Source organism: Aegilops tauschii, chromosome 7 (assembly GCF_002575655.3).
Source record: "Aegilops tauschii subsp. strangulata cultivar AL8/78 chromosome 7, Aet v6.0, whole genome shotgun sequence".
NCBI lineage: Eukaryota > Viridiplantae > Streptophyta > Magnoliopsida > Poales > Poaceae > Aegilops > Aegilops tauschii.
The window spans coordinates 107,793,334-107,816,149 of NC_053041.3; the positions used below are offsets into that span (position 1 = coordinate 107,793,334).

Here is a 22,816-nt window from a genome sequence, read left to right on the forward strand (position 1 = left end):
TGCAACACCACAAACATACATAGATCTAGCTAGGCCATAAAAAGTGCATGTGCACGTTGTTGGAGGGAGAAAAAAATAGATCTACAACATAAAGAAAGCTTTCCCCTTACTTACCTATCAAAAAGGTAATTTAACCACTTAATTTGGATGAATCTATGATGCAAAAGAGGTGAGGAGGAGGAGGCAGCCGAGACAAGCTTGGAGGAGGAGGTGGAGAGAATGAAGTGGGGAAAGTGAGTGTGTAGGTGGCTGTCCAAAATATCTAGCTGGTCCCAGGTTACTAATGGCGCACCACCAACAAATGCGCCATTAGTAACCCTGGTTACTAATGACGCACCAGCTGGCGGTGCGCCATTAGTTGTTTTACAAAAAAAAATGATAGCAGTGGCGCACGGGGTGACTGGTGCGCCATTACTAGTTAAAACTAGTAATGGTGCACTGCGCCCCGGTGCGCCATTAGTATTTTTGGAAAAAAGAAAAAAAATGTTAGTAGTGGCGCACCATGGTTGTGGTGCGCCATTAGTGTGATAGACACTAATGGCGCACCAGCACACGGTGCGCCATTAGTATTTTTGAAAAAAAGAAAAAAATTGTTAGTAGTGGCGCACCATTGTTGTGGTGCGCCATTACTGTCTATCACACTAATGGCGCACCAGCACACGGTGCGCCACTGCTATATAGTAGTGGCGCACCGCATGTCTGGTGCGCCATTAGTGTGCATATTGTCTATAGCCCTTTTCCTAGTAGTGTCATTATTATTTCTAATATATTACATTGCGTTTTTATTCCTATGTATGCTGCCGAGCTAGGAGTTGATCGTCAGGCCGATTTCGCGCATCGGCTTGAGTCTCAGGGGCTACTGGGAACAGCGGTTTCATGTTTTCCTTCAGGTGCATCTCAGGTTTTAGACCGACACACACCTTGAGGGCTACTGGATATACATATACCGGCTATATATGTCGGCAGAGAATAAATTGCACCAATCAAAAATACTCACAAAAAATCAGCCCGCTGTCGTGTGGTGCACCACCTCGGAAGCAGTCCGGCATAAAGCTCGGGCGCTTGTGGCTGGCTCCATAGAGGGCATTTCCGGCATTGAGCTCGGCTAAACTCCTTCAACTTTTTAGAACCAAGGTGATCTATGACACCTCGGATACAGTCCAGCGTTGGAGCTCGGACATAGTCCGGCGTTGGAGCTTGGATACAGTCCGGCGTTGGAGCTTGGATATAGTCCGACGTTGGAGCTCAGATACAGCCCGTCGTTGGTACCCGGCTGCAAAAGATACCTCGAATATAGTCCGGCGTTGGGGCTTGGATGCAAGAGGACACTGCCGCCCGGGAATAACTTCAAACCCGAGGTGTGGCATAAAAATAACAAGGCATTGATAAAGGCCAGAAACTTAAAGGGGCTCCTCGGATACCCGACGTGTAAACTCGTCGGATGCACTTCGGCGGTCCTCAAGATCGAAGATGAGAAGATTTGTTGAACCAGTTTTCAAGACTGACAACCGAAGATGAAGAACAGTTCGGAAGAATCGACGAGCGTCCCCAACTTGAAGACCGGTTTAGGGGGCTACTGACGGTGTCCTGGACTAGGAGGTACTCATCACGTCGTCTCCCGATCAGTTGGATTGGGCCAAGGACCCCCATGGCCGTATACTCATGGGCCAGTTCGGACTGCTGCCGCATACAAGGAAGATTCCACAAGACTTGGTGATCAAGGCAAGGACCCCTCCCCACCGGCGTATTCATCTAGGACTCTTGTTATCCTAGGCCTCTGGTGCATTATATAAAACCGAGGCCAGGCTAGTCAATAGAGATAATATACACAATCATAATCATAGGCTAGCTTCTAGGGTTTAGCCTCTACGATCTCGTGGTAGATCAACTCTTGTAATAATCATATCATCAAGATCAATCAAGCAGGAAGTAGGGTATTACCACCATCAAGAGGGCCCGAACTTGGGTAAACATCGTGTCCCCCGCCTCCTGTTACCATTAGCCTTAGACGCACAGTTCGGGACCCCTGATGAGGACATGTACCTAGGGTAGGGTCACAGGCCTGACCTAAATACCCTCCCCAAGGACATCACTCTAAAGCCAGAAGCATTTGAGGGGTACCATCACCCACTCGACCGGAAACATTTCCACTCGGAGGAATCAAGATCACTCGACCGTAACAAGAAACACTCGACGGACAGAAGACCTAAAGTCACTCTACACAGCAACGGTCGCGCATTAACTCCTAGACTTAATAGCCATTTATAACACTTTATTACGGACGTTACCAGTAACGACCCCTCTTGATGTACCTTAAATCCCTTGTAACGTGGGCTGGCCGGGGTCCTGGCGCACTCTATATAAGCCACCCCCTCCACATGCACAAGGGTTCGCACCCCCTGTAACACACACGCATATAATCCAGTCGACCGCCTCCGGGCTCCGAGACGTAGGGCTGTTACTTCCTCCGAGAAGGGCCCGAACTCGTAAAACTCGTGCGTACAACTTCTCCATAGCTAGGATCTTGCCTCTACATCCCTACCCCCATTCTACTTTCAGACTTAGAACCACGACAGTTGGCGCCCACCTTGGGGCGGGTGTCTTAGCGACTTGTGGAGAAGTTGCAATTTTTCCGATCCCCATCAGCATGGTTTCAGGCGGAGGATTGGCCGAGGGCCACGAGATCCGTCTCGGCACGCTCGTGTTCATCGCCGACGACTCCGCTTGGCTCCAAGAAGCTCCACTCGACGTCGAGGCGCTCCCCGTCCGCGGGGCAACACACTTTCGCGCGTGCGTCCGCGGCGTCCTCCTGCGGCAGCCGTCGACCCAGTATCAGTCGGTTCCGGTGGCGTCTTCACTCTCTGCTGCCCGCCGGCGCAAGCGTTCCGGTCGGTCGAGGCTCCAGCGGTGGGTGAGGCACGCGGTGGCTCGCCAGTCGGCCACCCCCCAAGTCGCGGCAATCAAGCCCGACGAAACTCTCTACGGCTTGTTCGACTGGCTCTGTTGAGACTGCATCCGAGTGCGACAGCAGTGACCCCGCGGCAGAAGTGCTGATGGTCAACGGACCGCACAGTCCTCCTGGCTTCCCCGGCAACGACGGTGGTGATGGCGGAGGCGATCCGTCGCGTGTCCACGAGGAGTACCGCCCCGAGCCCCTCTCTTCGCAGCAGAGGGAAGAGCTTCGCCGCCGTAACATGGATGCACTTCACGCTCCTATCATTGGAGAAACACCCGAGGCCCGGGCCTTGGAGGAGGTGCGCCTAGCCAACTTGGCTGAGTGCACTCGACTGGAGAATCTCCAGCACGCACTCGACGAGCATGCTTGGGAGTGAGTTCTGAATCCAGTCGACGACAACTTTTTCCGCCTCCAACCCAGGTATATCGAACTCCGATCCAGAATCTCACAACTGCTGCCCGAATAGCAGAGTCGATTCAGCCTTCCCAGTCGGAGGCTGGTAGGGGTTTGATGCAGATCCGGGCTTTGCTTCGAGCGGCGGGGGAGCAGAACACAGCAGTGTCACAGTCTCGGAATAGGATTCATAGTAGATCTGTAATGGCAGACACAGTTCAGTCGGCTCACAACCCAAGATCACCTCCAAGGCGTGAGGGACGTGGAGATCGACAAGATCAATACAGAAACCGTGAGCAGTATGATCATCGTCGAGTACCCACGCCTCCCCCAAGGAGTGGGTCATACGCGCCTCGGCAACACGATGACAGGCGCCCTCACAGTGGTGGGCGAAGGATTTCAGTCGACCCCCGGGAGCCGGGCTTTGACGCGAGATCCATTCTCGTTCAAGGTCTGGTTGACAGGAACAGAGCACACAGAGATGGCCACGATAGAGATTACCCGACCGGCAGCAGGGTGCATGTTTTAGGTCCCGAGTGTTTCAGCAGAGACATTAGAGCAGCAGTGATTCCTCCCAAGTTCAGGTTGGCGACTGGAGTCAGCAAGTTCACTGGTGAGTCCAAGCCTGACACTTGGCTTGAGGACTACCGAGTGGCTATGCAGATTGGTGGTGGCAATGATGAAGTGGCCATGAAGCACCTTCCTCTGATGTTAGAGGGCTCGGCCAGAGCGTGGTTGAATCAGTTAGCACCTGGCAGTCTTTATAGCTGGGAAGAGCTTGCCCGAGTGTTTGTCAGAACAATTGAAGGTACATGCAAACGGCCAGCAGGGCTAACAGAGCTACAGTCTTGTGTGCAGAAGTCGAATGAAACTTTGAGAGATTATATCCAGAGATGGATCACGTTGCACCACACTGTGGAGAATGTGTCTGATCACCAAGCAGTTTGTGCCTTCAAGGAAGGCGTCAAGTATCGAGAATTGAATCTGAAGTTCGGTCGGACCGGAGATATGTCTCTGAGTCGAATGATGGAAACTGCCATCAAGTATGCTAATGGTGTAGAGGAGGATCGGCTCCGGAGTGGCAAGCACAAAACAGTCGCCCACGAAACCGGGGGAGGGAACTCCAGTCGGAAGTAGAAGCGTAAAGCCGAGCCAGCTGCTCCCGGAGAAGCCTTAGCCGTGACTCAAGGAAAGTTCAAGGGGAAGCCCAAAGGGCCATGGAACCCCAAGAAAGTAAAAGATCAAGATGGAAATGATGTGTTGGATTTACCATGCCACATTCACACCAAAAAGGATGAGGAGGGTAATCTCATTTATCCGAAACATACCACTCGACAATGTTGGCTCCTAATCCAGCAGTTCCGAGAGAAACAACCCAAAGAAAAGGAGAAAGAATCGGACAAAGTTGAGGATAAGGAAGATGACGATGATGGTTACCCCCGCGTCAATTCCAATCTGATGATTTTTGCTGATGTTGAGAGCAAGAGTCGACTGAAAGTCATCAACAGAGAAGTGAACATGGTCGCTCCGTCGACGCCCAGTTATTTGAAGTGGTCCCAGACTGCCATTACATTTGACCAGTCTGATCACCCGACACACATAGCCACCCCTGGGAGGCAAGCGTTGGTGGTCGACCCAGTCGTCAAAGGCACTCGATTGACTAAGGTTCTCATGGATGGTGGAAGTGGCCTGCATATACTGTATGCGGATACCTTGAAAGGAATGGGCATTCCGATGTCCAGACTCAGTGAAAGCAATATGAGTTTCCATGGGGTTATTCCTGGCAAGAAGGCTGAGTCACTCGGCCAGATTTCCCTCGATGTGGTTTTCGGTGATTCCAAGAATTACCGCAAAGAAAAGTTGACGTTTGAAGTCGTCGATTTCCAGAGTGCTTATCATGCTATTCTGGGCAGGCTGGCTTATGCACGTTTCATGGCTCGACCATGTTACGTTTACCTCAAATTGAAGATGCCTGGTCCTAAAGGAGTGATCACTATCACTGGCAATCGGAAGAAGGCAGAAGAGTGCTTCCAGAAGGGCTCAAAGATCGCAGATGCGCAAATGGCAGTAGTGGAATTGCAGGAGTATCAAAAAATGTAGATCCGAGTGATTTGTTGCGAGCTAAGAAGCCTGCCATGGATTCAGCATTTCAGTCGTCTGGTGAAACAAAGCCGATTCATATTCACCCGACCGATCCCAATGCTGCTCCGACTCACATTTCGACAACACTCGACTCCAAATAGGAAGAAGCACTCATCCAGTTCCTCCGTGAGAACTGGGACATCTTTGCATGGAAACCTTCTGACATGTCGGGTGTTCTCAGGGGGCTGGCTGAGCACCGTTTGCGAGTCGACCCAAAAGTGAAACCAGTCAAAGAACATCTTCGACGGTCCACCGTATAGAAGAGAAAAGCAATCGGTGAAGAAGTGGCTCGGCTCCTAGCAGCTGAGTTTATCCGAGAGATTTACCACTCCGAGTGGCTAGCCAATGTTGTCATGGTCCCCAAGAAGGACGACTCACTTCGCATGTGCATTGACTTCAAGCATATCAATCGGGCCTGCCCAAAAGATCACTTTCCTCTCCCCCGCATCGATCAAATAGTCGACTCGACTGCAGGGTGTGAGCGCTTGTCCTTTTTGGACGCTTATTCCAGGTATCATAAGATCCGACTGTATGGACCCGATGAGATAAAACAGCTTTCATCACTCCATTTGGGTGCTTCTTTTATGTCACCATGCCATTTGGCCTGAAGAATGTTGGAGCCACATTCATGAGGATGATTCAGAAGTGTTTACTCACTCAAATCAGTCGGAATGTGGAAGCATACATGGATGACATTGTGGTCAAGTCACGTAAAGGTTTCGACCTGTTGGCTGACCTTGCTGAAACTTTTGCCAACCTCAGAAGGTATGATATCAAGCTTAATCCATCAAAGTGCACATTCGGAGTTTCGGGCGGAAAATTACTCAGATTCCTCATTTCCGAACGGGAGATCGACGCTAACCCAGAGAAAGTTGGTGCCATTCTCCGAATGAAACGCCCTGTGCGTGTGCACGATGTCCAGAAGCTTACAGGTTGTTTGCCCGCCTTAAGTCGATTCATTTCTCGCCTCGGTGAAAAGGCATTGCCTCTTTACCGACTGATGAAGAAGTCTGATAAGTTCGCGTGGACTCTTGAAGCTGATGCAGCATTTGCAGAGCTCAAAGCCCTACTTTCCACCCAGCCGGTGCTTGCTGCCCCAATCAGCAAAGAGCCTTTACTGCTTTACATTGCAGCCACTGGACAAGTTGTCAGTACAGTACTTACGGTCGAGCGGGAAGAAGAAGGAAAATCCTGTAAAGTTCAGCGCCCAGTATACTATGTTTCTGAAGTTTTGACTCCATCAAAGCAAAGATATCCACATTATCAGAAGCTTGTTTATGGAATTTATATGACCACGAAGAAGGTTGCAGATTATTTCTCTGACCACTCCATTACAGTCGTCAGCGACGCTCCATTATCAGAGATTCTGAACAACAGAGATGCAACCGGTCGAGTGGCAAAGTGGGCAATTGAACGCCTTCCCTTGGATATTAAGTTTGAGGCAAAGAAAGCTATCAAGTCCCAAGCAATAGCAGATTTCCTCGCCGAGTGGATCGAACAGCAACTGCCGACTCAAGTCCACTCGGAGCACTGGGCCATGTTCTTTGATGGTTCCAAGATGCTGAATGGTTCCGGTGCTGGGGTGGTACTGGTATCCCCCCGAGGAGACAAGCTCTGATATGTTCTCCAGATTCACTTTGATTCCTCCAATAACGAAGCGGAATATGAAGCACTCTTATATGGGTTACGTATGGCCATCTCGCTCGGCGTCCGTCGCCTCATGGTCTACGGTGACTCAGATTTGGTAGTCAATCAAGTGATGAAGGAGTGGGATGTCAGAAGCCCAGCTATGACTGGTTACTGCAATGCGGTGAGGAAGTTGGAAAAGAAGTTTGAGGGGTTAGAGCTCCATCATATACCCCGACTGAAAAATCAAGCAATCGATGATTTGGCAAAGATAGGCTCCAAGAGGGAAGCCATTCCCAGCAACGTGTTTTTGGAACACATTCATACACCTTCAGTTCAAGAAGATCCTTTCACTGAAGAGCCCCCGCAGCCTAAGAGTGCCAAAGATCCGACTGAAGTCGAAGTCCCAGCAGTGGTCGACCTGATCACGGAGGTTTTGGTCATCACTCCCGACTGGACAGTGCCATACATTGCGTATATCCTTAGGAAGGAACTCCCAGAGGATGAAGAAGAGGCTCGACAGATCGTCCGTCGATCCAAAGCCTTTACTGTGATAAGAGGACAACTATTCAGGGAAAGTGTAACCGGAGTCAGCCAGAAATGCATAACACCAGAAGAAGGTCGAGTGATCCTCAACGACATCCACTCGGGGACCTGTGGTCACCATGCGTCCTCTCGGACCATTGTGGCCAAAGCATACCGAGCTGGATTTTATTGGCCACGAGCAAATAAAATGGCGAAAGATATAGTCGACAAATATGAAGGCTGCCAGTTTTACTCCAATATGTCCCACAAGCCTGCGTCAGCCCTAAAGACTATTCCACTCGTTTGGCCCTTTGCTGTTTGGGGATTGGATATGGTTGGACCCCTGAGGACTGGTAGGAGCGGCTTCACTCATGTGCTTGTAGCAGTCGACAAGTTTACCAAATGGATTGAAGCCAAGCCTATCAAGAATCTTGAAGCCAGTACTGCCATCAGCTTCATCAGAGAATTGACATTCAGATATGGAGTTCCGCACAGCATCATCACTGACAACGGGTCTAACTTCAATTCTGATGATTTCAGAGCCTTCTGTGCTTCCCAAGGCACACGAGTCGACTATGCTTCAGTCGCCCACCCCTAGTCGAATGGACAAGAAGAAAGAGCAAATGGCTTGATTCTCAAAGGACTGAAACCCCGACTGATGCGTGATCTCAAGCACACAACAGGCGCCTGGGTTGATGAACTTCCAACAGTTCTTTGGGGATTGAGGACAACTCCCAATCGGTCGACTGGCCGAACTCCATTCTTCTTGGTTTATGGAGCTGAAGCTGTTCTACCGAGTGACTTGCTTCACAATGCACCCCGAGTCGAGCTCTTCTCTGAAGATGAAGCAGAACAGGCCCGGCAGGACGCAGTCGATCTCCTACAGGAGGAAAGAGAGATGGCCTTAATCCGGTCGACCATTTATCAGCAAGACTTGCGTCGATTCCACGCCAGAAACGTGAGGGGCCGAGCCTTTCAAGAGGGAGACTTGGTTCTTCGAGTGGATCAGCAGAAACCACACAAGCTCGCCCCTGCTTGGAAAGGTCCCTTCATTGTCACCAGAGTTCTCCACAATGGAGCATACCATCTTTACAATGTCGACCATCAAAGAGATGAGCCACGGGCTTGGAACGCGGAGCTGCTCCGCCCCTTTTATACTTAAGTACTCATTCGGATGAGATGTAATAAGAAATACCTTTGTAGTTTGTTTATCAAAGACAAGAGCTTTACAGTCTTCCTAAATGGTTGTTGTTGCTTTTGTTTGCGTCTGAAGTCCCCCAGTGGGTGACTTTGCCGCGAATCCGCTTCGCCTAAAGTTTGAAAAATCCTACCGAGTGATGAGCAAGCCTCTCACTCGGGGGCTTAGCCGCGAATCCGTATCGCCTAAGTTTGAAAAAACCTACCAAGTGATGAGGAAGCCTCTCACTCGGGGGCTTAGCCGCGAATCCGTTTCGCCTAAGTTTGTAAAATCCTACCGAGTGGTGAGCAACCCTCCCACTCGGGGGCTTAGCTGCAGTCCAGTACTCGCCTAAGTTTGTAAAATCCTACCGAGTGGTGAGCAACCCTCCCACTCGGGGGCTTAGCTGCAGTCCAGTACTCGCCTAAGTTTGAAAAATCCTACCGAGTGGTGAGCAACCCTCCCACTCGAGGGCTTAGCTGCAGTCCAGTACTCGCCTAAGTTTGAAAAATCCTACCGAGTGGTGAGCAACCCTCCCACTCTGGGGCTTAGCTGCAGTCCAGTGCTCGCCTAAGTTTGAAAAATCCTACCGAGTGGCGAGCAACCCTCCCACTCGGGAGCTTAGCTGCAGTCCAGTGCTCGCCTAAGTTTGAAAAATCCTACCGAGTGGTGAGCAACCCTCCCACTCGGGGGCTTAGCTGCAGTCCAGTCCTCGCCTAAGTTTGTAAAATCCTACCGAGTGGTGAGCAACCCTCCCACTCGGGGGCTTAGCTGCAGTCCAGTACTCGCCTAAGTTTGAAAAATCCTACCGAGTGGTGAGCAACCCTCCCACTCGGGGGCTTAGCTGCAGTCCAGTACTCGCCTAAGTTTGAAAAATCCTACCGAGTGGCGAGCAACCCTCCCACTCGGGAGCTTAGCTGCAGTCCAGCGCTCGCCTAAGTTTGTAAAATCCTACCGAGTGGTGAGCAACCCTCCCACTCGGGGGCTTAGCTGCAGTCCAGTACTCGCCTAAGTTTGAAAAATCCTACCGAGTGGTGAGCAACCCTCCCACTCTGGGGCTTAGCTGCAGTCCAGTACTCGCCTAAGTTTGAAAAATCCTACCGAGTGGTGAGAAACCCTCCCACTCGGGGGCTTAGCTGCAGTCCAGTACTCGCCTAAGTTTGAAAAATCCTACCGAGTGGTGAGCAACCCTCCCACCCGGGGGCTTAGCTGCAGTCCAGTACTCGCCTAAGTTTGAAAAATCCTACCGAGTGGGGAGCAACCCTCCCACTCAGGGGCTTAGCTGCAGTCCAGTACTCGCCTAAGTTTGAAAAATCCTACCGAGTGTCGAGCAACCCTCCCACTCGGCGGCTTAGCTGCAGTCCAGTACTCGCCTAAGTTTGAAAAATCCTACCGAGTGGTGAGCAACCCTCCCACTCGGGTGCTTAGCTGCGGTCCAGTGCTCGCCTAAGTTTGAAAAATCCTACCGAGTGGTGAGCAACCCTCCCACTCGGGGGCTTAGCTGCAGTTTAGTACTCGTCTAAGTTTGAAGTTCATCCCTATCCACAAGGACGACGAGGTGCAGGTCGACTGCAACTTTCTCCTTCAGAGCCGCGCCACAAGTACAACATGCGCTCCACCCCTATCCGCAAGGACGACGAGGTGCAGGTCGACTGCAACTTTCTCCTTCGGAGCTGTGCCACAAGTACAACATGCGCTCCACCCTTATCCGCAAGGACGATGAGGTGCGGGTCGACTGGAGCATTAACCTCAGAGCTGCATCTCAAGCACAAAGATTATTTCGTGTGAAGAACAAATTCCACTCGAAGACAAATACAAGCATATTCAGAGATAAATCAAGTTCAGATAAATCCTAAAGTTCGAGACCACGGATCAAAGTACTCGGGCATTCAGCCGGAAGGAGTTTAACGGTTACAAAATCACTGGGCATTCCGAGGCAAATTTAAGGCAGAGCATAAAAGTTTGTTCACTTTGCAGGAGGAGGGCTGGCAGGCTCGACGAATTCGTCCAGGTCGATCCCGTCAGCAATCCGAGTGGCGGCAGCAATGAAAGTCTCCATGAAGGACTGGAAGTCGTGCCTCTTGGTGTTAGCAACTTTAATCGCCGCCAGCTTCTCTTCCCGAGCTTCTCGACAGTGGACGCGAACCAGAGATAGAGCCACATCAGCGCCGCACCCGGCAGAAGACTTCTTCCATTCTTGAATTCGACTGGGAGCTTCATTGAGCCGAGCCATCATAGACTCGAGGTCATTCTGAAGTGTTGCCATGGGCCAGAGAGCTGTGTCAATCCGCGACATCGCGACTTTCAGTCGGACGAGATAATCGACAACACCAGTGATGCGGGATTCCAGTCGCAGCACGTTCATGGCAGCTTCATCCTTCACTGGAGAGTTGATGGGGTCCAAGCTTGGTTCAATTCGCCCGGTCTCTTCCTCGAAGTCCCGGCAAAAATCTGCATACACAATTCAAGGGTAGGCCAATGATCATATGTCGAGTCGACAAGAACAAACCAGTCGGATCAAAGGAAACACCTTCAAGCATGACGAACAACTTCTTAGCGAGGCTTCCCAGATAATTCTCCAGATCGTTCCTCCTGCGGGCAATACCATCCATCTTCTCGTTCAGATTTTCCTTGTCCTTCTTCAGGCGAGTCGCTTCCTTATTAGCTTCGTCAAGGGCAGTTTTCAGCCTGGAGTTTTCTTCCTCCAATTTGCCGACTGAAGCCAACTTCTGTTCGGCGAGCGCGGTTTTCTCATCAGCTTTTTTCTGCGCGGCCGCCAGAGCTTGGTTCAGTTTCTCTGAAAGAAATAATGTTGGATTCAGAAAAAGCAGAATGAAATCCGGTTCTGGGAAAACTCAGTCGACAGGTCTTCCTTACCAGCGGCGTCATCCTTAGTTTTCTGCAGTTCTGTCTTGGCCAGCTCCAGATCGAGCTTGAGCTGAATCTGCTGCTTCTCCAGGTCAGCAAAACAAGCTCCAAGATCACAATATTTCTGCAACCAAAGAACAGGTCAATCGACTGGTGAAAAGATTGGTTATTTCGGAGAGGTAAAAGGATAAAGCCAACAAATTCTAAGACTACTGCCGAATCAAACAACCAACAGTAGTCTCGGGGACTACACCCAGTGGGTGCACTTAGCGTGCCCCCACTGATTCAGTTTACACTCGACAAGGCCTGTCCAGCACGAGTGCAAAAAAAAAACTGAGTCTTCAGACCATAGTCGACTGCCAGCAGTCGACCACGGTCTCGAGGACTACACCCAGTGGGTGCACTCAGCGTGCCCCCACTGGTTCAAAGTTCCACTCGACATGGCCCGACCAGACCGAGTGAAGAAATTCAAATTCTGATCCTCAGACCATAGTCGACTGCCCGCAGTCAATTATGGTCTCGGGGACTACACCCAGTGGGTGCACTCAGCGTGCCCCCACTGGTCAAAAGATTCAATCGACAACAACATTATCAGCTCAAAGTGCGAATCTGTTCAGTGACAAATCAAAACACCCAGTGGGTGTACAGATGCAAGGCGCAGACAGATGCAAAGATTCTTGGAAAGAAAGTTTTCAGGTACCATATCCTAACAGAACAAGCCAGAGGAGTCAGTCGACGATCTACTAACCTGGACGTTGCTCTGGAGAGCGGAGCTGGCATCATAAGCAGCTTGGCTGGCTTCCCGCACCATCTTCATCTTCTCCATCATAATGCCCGCCTGGCGTATAGCCTCTTTTGCAGCACCCACTTGGTCCTCTGGGACGTGATGTGTAGCAAAAAGTGAAGGTGGATTGGTGGGAGTCTGTGTAGCTGACGAGGAAGGCCGAGCACTCGACAGCGGTATGGCGAAGGAGACAGAAGTCCGATTGGCATCACCGGCATCCTGAATTACCGGTTCCGCCACCGGTGTCGATTGAAGCGTCTTGCCAGCAGACGTTTTCCTGTTTCTTCTCCCCAAGGGCCTCTGTGGCTCGTCCTCGTCATCGTTGGGGGAGGTCAATGATGTTGAGGGCTGTAAAAAGATCAGTCGCCAAAGTTTCATCACCCGATTGGATATATCGCAGTTCAATCGACAAATCGAAGATAAAATCACGAGGATTGTACCCGGATTGGAGGTCACCGCATCTTCCATTTCCTCATCCTCGTTCTTATAAGCAGAGGTCCCGGAGGTAGCGGCACTGCCAGTTTCAAGATTCATTCGGTCAAACCAAGGGAAAAATAAACAGCACAGAACGTCGAGTAAAAGCGAAAGAAGAACACTCACGCAGAAGTAACGGGAACGTCAATCTTGATTCTCGGCAGCGCCTTCCGAGTCTTCTGCACTACAACCTTGGACTGCTTTGGAGCTTTTTCAGTTGGTACCGGAGAGGATGTCCGAGGACGCTTTGACGACAACCCGGTCTGAACGGTCGCCTTGTCACGGGCGCTCGCCGGGTCGTGAGTAAGTTTGGATCGCCTTTCCCTGCGGGGACGAGAGTCGACCTCTTCTTCATCACTCGGGTCGTCGCTCTCCTCGTCCCCCTCTCCGTCGGAATGCTACTCGCCGCTTTCACCTCTGCTTGCCTCCCCCTCCGGGTCCTTCTCCTGCTCTCCGTTGGGCATCGAATACATTTCAGTAAGGGCCTAGAAGAAAACAAGCAAGATAAAGTCAGTCGGTGAAGCATAAACAATTGCATGTTAAATCAAGATGACACTCGGTAATTCAGAATCGGACCTTGTCTGGTTCATAGGATTGGTCAAGTGGAGGGATTCTCCTGGATCCTCTGGGGTTATCCTTGTTGCCTGTGATACTCCTCAACCACTTCTCCACCGTATCCTCGTCGACTTCTTCTGGGTGCACCCGAGTGGAATCTTCAATGCCCGAATACATCCACATCGGATGGTCGCGGGCTTGAAGTGGCTGAATACGTCGTCTGAGGAAGACTTCCAGCAGATCCATTCCAGTTACACCCTCACGGATGAGATAGACCACTCGCTCAACCAGCACTTTCACCTCCGCTTTCTCCCCTGAAGTCACTTTCAAGGCGGAGGGTTTCTCTACGCGAGCCATAGAAAAAGGAGGAAGTCCAGTCGACTGACCTGGAGTCGGCTGGTCTTTGCAGTAAAACCAGGTCGACTGCCACCCTCGTACTGACTCAGGAAGAATTATGGCTGGGAAAGAGCTCTTACCCCTCATCTGAATCCCAAGACCCCCACACATCTGGATCACTTGAGTCCTCTCGTCACTCGGGTTGGCCTTTTTTGACCGACTGGGAGCGACACGTGAAAATGTGCTTGAAGAGACCCCAGTGTGGTCGACAACCCAAAAAGTTTTCGCACAGAGACACGAAAGCAGCAAGATATATGATGGTGTTGGGGGAAAGGTGATGAAGTTGTGCCCCAAAGAAATTCAAGAAAGCCCGAAAAAAAGGATGCGGAGGCAGAGAAAATCCACGGTCGACGTGAGTGGCGAGGAGGACGCACTCACCCTCCCGCGGTCGAGGTTCGGTCTCATCCTCCGGGAGCCGCGCCGATCCGTGAGGGATCAGCCCCTCCTCCGCCAGATCGTCGAGGTCATCCTGACTGATCGTCGACCAGATCCAGTCGCCCTGGATCCAGCCGCGCGGCAAACCGGACCGCGACGAGGATTCGCCCCGGCTGGACTTTTTCCCCTTCGCCTTCGCCGTCGCCTTCTTCGCGCGCTCCAGAGCCACCGTCTTTTCTTTCCCCATCGCCGCGGACGGAGCTCGAGCGGAGCGGCGGCGCTGGAGGAGGAGCAGGCGCAGTGGGGAAAACTGAGAAGAGAGAAGAAGAATGAGGACGCACTGTTCAAAAACCCCGGTCGGGCGCCTTATATGGGGTTGCTTCCGAGTGACTGACCTGTAGGCCTGGGCAATCTTATCAAATCCCGCAACAGTCGCGCGCGTGATAGTGGCAAAAAAGGCGGTGCGGGAATCGAGGCGGCCTTGCCTTATCCAGCCCGATTACTGCGGCCTCCTCCGCCCCGCGCGCTTCCCGAAATTCGAATCCCGCGAGATCCGCGGGCAGCAGAACAACTTGTCAGACGGAAGATCTCCACCACATTAGCACTCGGACCTCTTCCAGCAAAAGTTCACTCGACAAAACCAGGAATGGATCAAGGCGACTGAAAAAGAAGTTGGTGTCACCACCTTGGTTCGTTGATCCAAAACAAGACACACCCGAAGCGCGAAAAATGAGTCGGAAGTATTTTCAACTCCTTCTCCACTCAAACCCTGATCCATTCGGGGGCTAATGATGAGGACATGTACCTATGGTAGGGTCACATGCCTGACCTAAATACCCTCCCCAAGGACATCACTCTAAAGCCAGAAGCATTCAAGGGGTATCATCACCCACTCGACCAGAAACATTTCCACTCGGAGGAATCAATCACTCGACCGTAACAAGAAACACTCGACGGACAGAAGACCTAAAGTCACTTTACACAGCAACGGTCGAGCATTAACTCCTAGACTTAATAGCCATTTATAATACTTTACTACGGACGTTACCAGTAACGCTCCCTCTTGATGTACCTTAAATCCCTTGTAACGTGGGCTGGCCGGGGTCCTGGCGCACTCTATATAAGCCACCCCCCTCCACATGCACAAGGGTTCGCACCCCCTGTAACACACACGCATATAATCCAGTCGACCGCCTCCGGGCTCCGAGACGTAGGGCTGTTACTTCCTCCGAGAAGGGCCTGAACTTGTAAAACTCGTGCGTACAGCTTCGCCATAGCTAGGATCTTGCCTCTACATCCCTACCCCCCATTCTACTGTTAGACTTAGAACCACGACACCCCCTACCCGAGATCCGCCGGTTTGACACCGACAATGACAGTATCCTTTGCAACTATTTCTTATACAACATACAAAAACACTTGAGAGCATCACTCAAACAAGCTTAGCCCTACGTGTAATTCGATACTAGCGTCGCCACTGAAAACTATCACTCCTGTCAATCCCAACCATGGCAGGTAATCCTAAGTATTTATGTGATAATGCTTCAGACATGATGTTAAGCTCCATACAAATATTAGTTTTTGTTTCAACACTTACATTTGGGCTGAAATAGATGCTGCACTTTGCTTCACTTACCAACCGTCCAGAACTTGCACATTATTGGTCTAGAACCGGGTCTCATGCCAGTTTTAGTAGCTTTTCTTTTGCATGTTTCTCCTTTTGGTTTTAAGCTGTGCAAGCACTATATTTTAGCCATTTATTTTTCTTTCTTTTTATTGTAAGTGGCTATCTTGTAATCCTGGTTGGCTGATGGCTTTGTTAATTTAACGTTAGCTCACTCCTAGTTATTGCACATCTAAATGACTCAATTAAGCATAAAAAAAAAAACTCACACGAATCTCCGCTTGAGATCAATGCATATATAGGAATTAGTTGTGCAATACTTATGACACATCTAGATGCGTTCCAACAAAACTGTATTTTAAAGTGTTCATAATCCTTAATTTCATTTTTTCTGGGAAAAACTGCAACATAGGATATATTATATTCGATACTGCACTTTGGCCCTCAAGGAACGCCTTCTAGGGCCTTATTTTTACATGATAGTGTCGTCACACTCATAGTAGGAACTAACTTGACAACGGCATGCATGTACGCAGGGACATGATCGCATGTCAACATGGAAAACAACAAAGACGAACAGAACACGTGGTGCATCATGCGTCCACTGCAACCGCAGACGATGATGGCACTCCTGTGCCTTCCACCTCGTCTTCTTTCTCCTCGGACTCGTACGCGTCGCGCTCCTGGACCCAGAGGTCGGCGAACTCGCAGTCCTTGTACCGCGCGCTCGAACCACGGCCCGCCGGACGTGTAGTGTATGGCGCGCGGCGTGGTCCCGGCCACGTCCGCCGGGTCGACTCGGTTGTGCCCCACGAGGAAGTTCCACGAGAATGGCACCTCGCCGACGTCGGCGTCGTCGAGCCAGGCGAAGCGGTGGAGGTGCGCTCCGCTCTGGGCGCTCACGGCCTCCGGCGTGAGTGTTAGCATTAATCTTGATCACGGCCTCATGCAGCGACCTGGCCGAGTCACGTTTGTGCGTGAGTAGCGGCCGGGATTCCATCTACATGCATGGCTGGTTAGTTAGTGGGCTAGCTACAAGGCTGGGCGTGAGCGCTTCTAGTATGCATGCTAGCTGAGTTGGTTAGTGCATGGAGGTGTGGCGTCGTGGTAGTTAGTAAGTGCTGTTAGTGGCCGATGGAGGCGGCTAGGCTGTGCGTGGCCTTGCATATTTAAGTGGCTGGTGGTCTTGTGTAGAGTGTGGAGAGAGCTAGAGAGAGATGATGTAGCCTTTGGGAGTGCATGTGCGCTCACGGTGGGGTGGTGTGTGTCTGGCAGAGTTCGAGCTCGCCAAAAATACAAGGGGCTGTTTGTGCGGCTGGAGGCGTTTGTGCGCCGGGAAATCTCGTGTCCTCTCTTTTTCTTGTTTCTTCCTTGTCTCCGGTGATCGCCGTGGTTTAGTGAGTAGGCTAGACAACAACATTTGGTATCAGAGCTTGGTGTCCTTGGCGTGCTTGCCGTGCCGGAGGCGTGGCAGCGATGGCGGCGCTCGCCGGCAGCTGCGCGGCGGAGCTCCGGGCCGTGTGTCGGCCCATGGAGGTGGGCGGCGCTGTGGCTGTCATGGCGCGTGGCGGAGGCGGCGGGCGGTGACGTCGTACGTGCGGCGACCGCGGAGGCCGCCGAGGCGCTGCGTGGTGGCGCGGCGGCGCAGCACGGCGTGGCGGCGTGGAGGCACTGCATGGTGGCATGGAGGCCGCGGCGGTGCAGGGCAATAAGCCGCGGCGGCGAGCCGGGCGCGACCGGTGCGTGTTATGGGTGCGCACAGGACGCGTCGGGACCGCGGGCGCGCGGTGAGCGCACTGGTGTGGCCGGGCTCGTCAGGCGCGTCGGATGCGCGCGGGATGTGCGGGACGCACTGGTGTGGTCGGGCTCGTGGGCGCGTCGGGTGCGCGCGGGACGTGCGGGACGCACTGGGGCGGTCCCGCACGTCGGGTGCGCGCGGGACGTGCGGGGCGTCGAGGGACGTCAGGCGTGTGTCGCCGGCGGAGAAGGAGTTCGGCGTGTGTCGCCGGAGTCGTGACGGAGCACGGTGCGACTGGCGTCGATGCGCCAGGTCGGGTCCGCGGGCTGGGTCACGCTCGTGACGACGACAAAAACGGCAGCTGCAAGAACTTCGACGATGGCGAACCGGTCAAGATTAGGAGGGAAATTGTTAGCATTAATCTTGATCACGGCCTCATGCAGCAACCTGGCCGAGTCACGTTTGTGCGTGAGTAGCGGCCGGGATTCCATCTACATGCATGGCTGGTTAGTTAGTGGGCTAGCTACAAGGCTGGGCGTGAGCGCTTCTAGTATGCATGCTAGCTGAGTTGGTTAGTGCATGGAGGTGTGGCGTCGTGGTAGTTAGTAAGTGCTGTTAGTGGCCGATGGAGGCGGCTAGGCTGTGCGTGGCCTTGCATATTTAAGTGGCTGGTGGTCTTGTGTAGAGTGTGGAGAGAGCTAGAGAGAGATGATGTAGCCTTTGGGAGTGTGTGTGCGCTCACGGTGGGGTGGTGTGTGTCTGCAGAGTTCGAGCTCGCCAAAAATACAAGGGGCTGTTTGTGCGGCTGGAGGCGTTTGTGCGCCGGGAAATCTCGTGTCCTCTCTTTTTCTTGTTTCTTTCTTGTCTCCGGTGATCGCCGTGGTTCAGTGAGTAGGCTAGACAACAACAGTGAGCGCGGCGCGGTTCTTGGGATGGCCGCAGTTGAAGAGCAGCATGGAGGACCAGTTCTTGCGGGGGTACGCCGTCTGCACGGCGCCGTCCATCTTGGTGGCCTCCTTGGGCGTGTAGTCGTGGTGCACGCACAGCACGGCGTAGCGAGGGTCGGCCATGCGCGCCAGATCCGCCACGCACGTCCGCGACGAAGAGGAAGTCGCAGTCCACGAAGAGCGCCCACCCGCGGTAGCCGGCGAGGTGCGGCGTCAGGAAGCGGGTGAAGGAGAACTCTGTGCTCTCCGTTGATCCGCGCTCCCGCCAGTACAGCCCAGCCTCGCGGAGCTCCTGCTGGACGATCGGGATGACCTCCAGCGGCACGGAGGAGCGCCGCAGCAGTGAGCGCCGGCAGACGCGGTATGCGATGTCCTCGCGGGAGTCGTAGCCCACGTAGACGCGGAATGGCTCCGCCGTCGCGACAGCGCCGGTGAGGTGGGAAGGTGCTGGAGGCGACATTTTCGGGCGCCGTCGCGAGTTATCAGGTGCACGGGGGTGGTGGCCTTTAAAAGGCATGCACCCATGGCTTGGTTGACGATCTTCTCAAATGTCTTTCACATTTCTTGGAGTTGGGCATATTCTCATCAATGTGAGAATTTGTTGACACTTTTTAAATAATCATGAAACATTCAGCTATAAATAAAACTGGCCATCTGGTGTTGCTAATGCTGGACTAACACATTCAAGCAATTTTGCGAGTTTCCTTTGCTTAGTACATCGACTGATTCTTTTTTATTAGAAAACTTAGTAGTACTAGTAGAAGGCCGTGCGTTGCCACGGACCTTTGAATTTACTTTTCCGATTGCACCTCAATTGATGCCTGTCTCTCACTCCCGCACTCTCTCTACCTCACACATGCACACGCACACGCACACGCACTTTTTAATTTGATAGAGCTTAATTTTTGCTCGGTGTTAACATTCGCCAGCTACAGTATATCCTAGAACCTAAACATTAAAGAGAAACAATGTAATAAAATGAATAAAACTAAGGAATAATAACATAGATAAATTCAATGAAACTTTTGAGAGTAACAACAATTATCTCCGCACATAGTAAGATTAGTACAAAATTTGATGGCTTCCGTCACCAAATTTTTTTGGAGATTAGGTGATGACGAAAGTAAACCAAGACGTGCCTGAATTCTCCATTTCAGGGTGGCCTACATAAGAAGATCCATCCACCAATAGTACTTGACTCATACACAGACTTCATATCGTGGACTTACAACATCCACATTATAACATTTTCATCAGCAATTGGTGAATTTTTTTTAGAAAAATATTGTAGTTTCTCCTTTAAGGTCACTCCATTCATTCCCATATCATTATTGTTCCAACATCTAACATAGAGGGCCTCAATCCACTTGATCAGCTCTTTTATGCACCCACTTTCCAAGTGCTCCACCTCTCAAGGGCAATTGTACTGGTGTAAAACAATGAGTGTTAGCTCTTCCATCTTGTTCCCATGAATCCAAAAATAGTAGATTATATACCTAAAAAAATAGTACATTATATCCAGAAGAAATAAAAAATATTATAATTAGTAAATTATTAGAACAAAAAAGAATAAATAACAATAGGATCTTGAAAACCGAACCTCAACCTAAGTAAATTTTATAAATGCAGATTCTCTCCCACTCCTCACATTTGTTTACAAATGAATTAGGAATATACAGTAGCAACCCAATAATTTGACTCCAAAAGCACCGGATCGTCCTACACCGTTGGCTAAGCTGCCGGCTTGCTCTCAGATACTGACTCTCTCAAAATGATGGGATCCATAATTAAGAAGATATCATGCAGAAGAGATACTTTGGTAAAGCCAACATTAGTAGCATCAAGTGAACAACCGAACCTTCTTTCCATTGATCCTATAGTACCACATATTGTTAACAATTAAGGTCCATTAAGAACAATATGTGTCGACGAAGAACTAACAATAAGTATATCTTGTATCTTTAACGATGTTTCTCAAAGAATATCAAAATAGGTAAGATATTGATTTGGCAATTTTCATTCTAGACATTAAGGTTCCTGATGGTCTTTAGAGACTGTTAGACTGTTGGAAAAAGATTACCTACAAAATTGGTATACTCGTAATACTCATGTTCTCACAAAGTTCCACAAGCACTCAACCAAATTAAAGGGCCAAGTGCCCGTCCAAAAACATCCTCCACTATCGCGATGCCAGGTGATAATGACTTCTCCCGACCAAGTCCCTCGGAAGGAGCTGCTGACGGCGTCGTTCTCGTGGCACCGCTGCTGGCGTGGTTCCTCGAAGAAGTGTTCGGCGGCAAGGCTTCCATGCAGCGCGGGAGTACCTGAGACGATGGTGCACCACAGATGGCTCTCAGTATGGCGGGGATGGGAAGCGGACGACGCCAGATCCCGGTGTGCGCATGATCTGGCGACGACGTGGATGATGGGTTCCTTCCGGTGACTACCTTGGTCTGCTGCGATGGATTGGCCACGTCGACGGGGTCCAAACGGCGGCAGGTAGACACATCGACCTTATTCCTGAATACCCAGCGAGCTGCGGCATGGCTCCTCAGGCCCTCTCCTCCAGTGCAAGGTGTGGTGCCTCGTGATGTGGAGTGCAGGCACATCCTACAAAGGTAGTGATGCGGTCTGCTTTTGTGGCCGATAATGGTGATTGTTGCCAAATCGTGTCGTGCAAGAGCTTTGGCAAAAGATTAGCTGCACAATGCCAATTGCCATATACTGTTTATACCAATGTTGAGGATATCGCTTATCGTTATGGTCTCGGTCAGCTAGGGATTAGAGATTAATCAGAAATTGGCCGATTAATCGATTTTATCGGTCAACTATTAATCGGATATTTTTTGCAAATATCAGCTCCCCAACACTAAAATACGCTATATTCCACACCAAAACTATATTGGACAGAAGTGTTACTTTGATTCCTAGCCTTTGAATCCTCGTATAATAACAAACAAAATAGAACAACAGTACATATTGCGTAACAAGGCCATAAAACATAAATAAACACAGTTTTTGCAAACGTAGTGCTACGAATAGGTCTGCTTTATCGTTAGTTTCCCGATAAATCGCTTGTCAGAGCGATAAATCGGTCCGAAAGATAAACAGTGAAGATAAGGCATAATCTTATCGGTTACCCCCTGATTAGCGATAAATCGGAAGATTAATCGCTTGAATCGGAAGATTTTTTGAGAAGTGGTTTATACGATTACCAGTTGCCATAAGATTTACCTGATGATTGCCAATTGCCTAAAATAGGTTCCTGTAGTATCCCTAAAATCAGATCCGCAGCAGATTGGTTTCTCGTTTCTTGCTTGCAGGTCATGCATGTCGTAGCCCTCATGTTACGCCTAATCGAACTAATCCATGCATAATGCTCGTTTTTTTTCTTCTAATTATGGCCAAACCCATGAAAAGACAATTAAGATATTGCAGTTAATTCATATGTTACAATAGAGGAGGAGGCGTGGAAGGAGGAGCATTTTGGTAAGTTCAGATTGGGAACAGGCCGTGAATCCCACCTTGCGCCTTACTTAATGAAAAATTGGAGAAAAAACGCCTTAATTAATGGAACGAGGGGGTGGTATGAAGCGACGATACCACCTACCAACTCCCCAACTAGGATTAGAGATATATTGATCCCATGGACATAAAATAAGCTTCATGGTAGATTCTCACAGAGAGTACACTTAATTTGTTGTGTGCTGTCAAGTTCCTTTTTTAGGATGTATGTCGGGTACGTCAACTACAATATGGGTATGGTGATGTTCTTTTCTTTTCTTTTTTGCGGGGAGCGGTGTGCTAATATTCTTACTAGTCCATGATGGTAATGTTACCACTATGCATGTTGGTGATGTACTACTCAAATTACTAGGTATTTGTCTCACATAAGATCATAACAATTTGCTATGATGTTACCTTTTTTTACATGAAAGCCAGGAGAATTTCACATTTCATTAAGGTAGAAAAATAAAAAGAGTACAAGAGTTATTTGCATGAAGAAAAGAGAAACCAAGAGATTGGAACCAATGTAACTACATGCTTGAAGTAAAAGGTCAGCCGAATTTGGCTAATGTCCTCCATGACAAGGTATGCAATGTCAGAGAAGCGTAGTTGAAGATGCGCCTATTACACTCTGTTAAAACATTGCACAGCACATAGATATTGGCTACCAATATAGTTGTTCTATCAATCCTCCTGAAGAAGAAAAAAATATGCCGCCTCCCACACGAG

At 50.4% G+C, this 22,816-nt stretch overlaps 1 pseudogene; it reads right to left on the reverse strand.

Annotated features, from left to right (window-relative positions):
• Positions 1-16,488: 16,488 nt before the first annotated feature.
• On the reverse strand, positions 16,489-19,040 carry LOC120961827 (protein CDI-like; annotated as a pseudogene).
• Between the last annotated feature and the right edge of the window lie 3,776 nt (positions 19,041-22,816).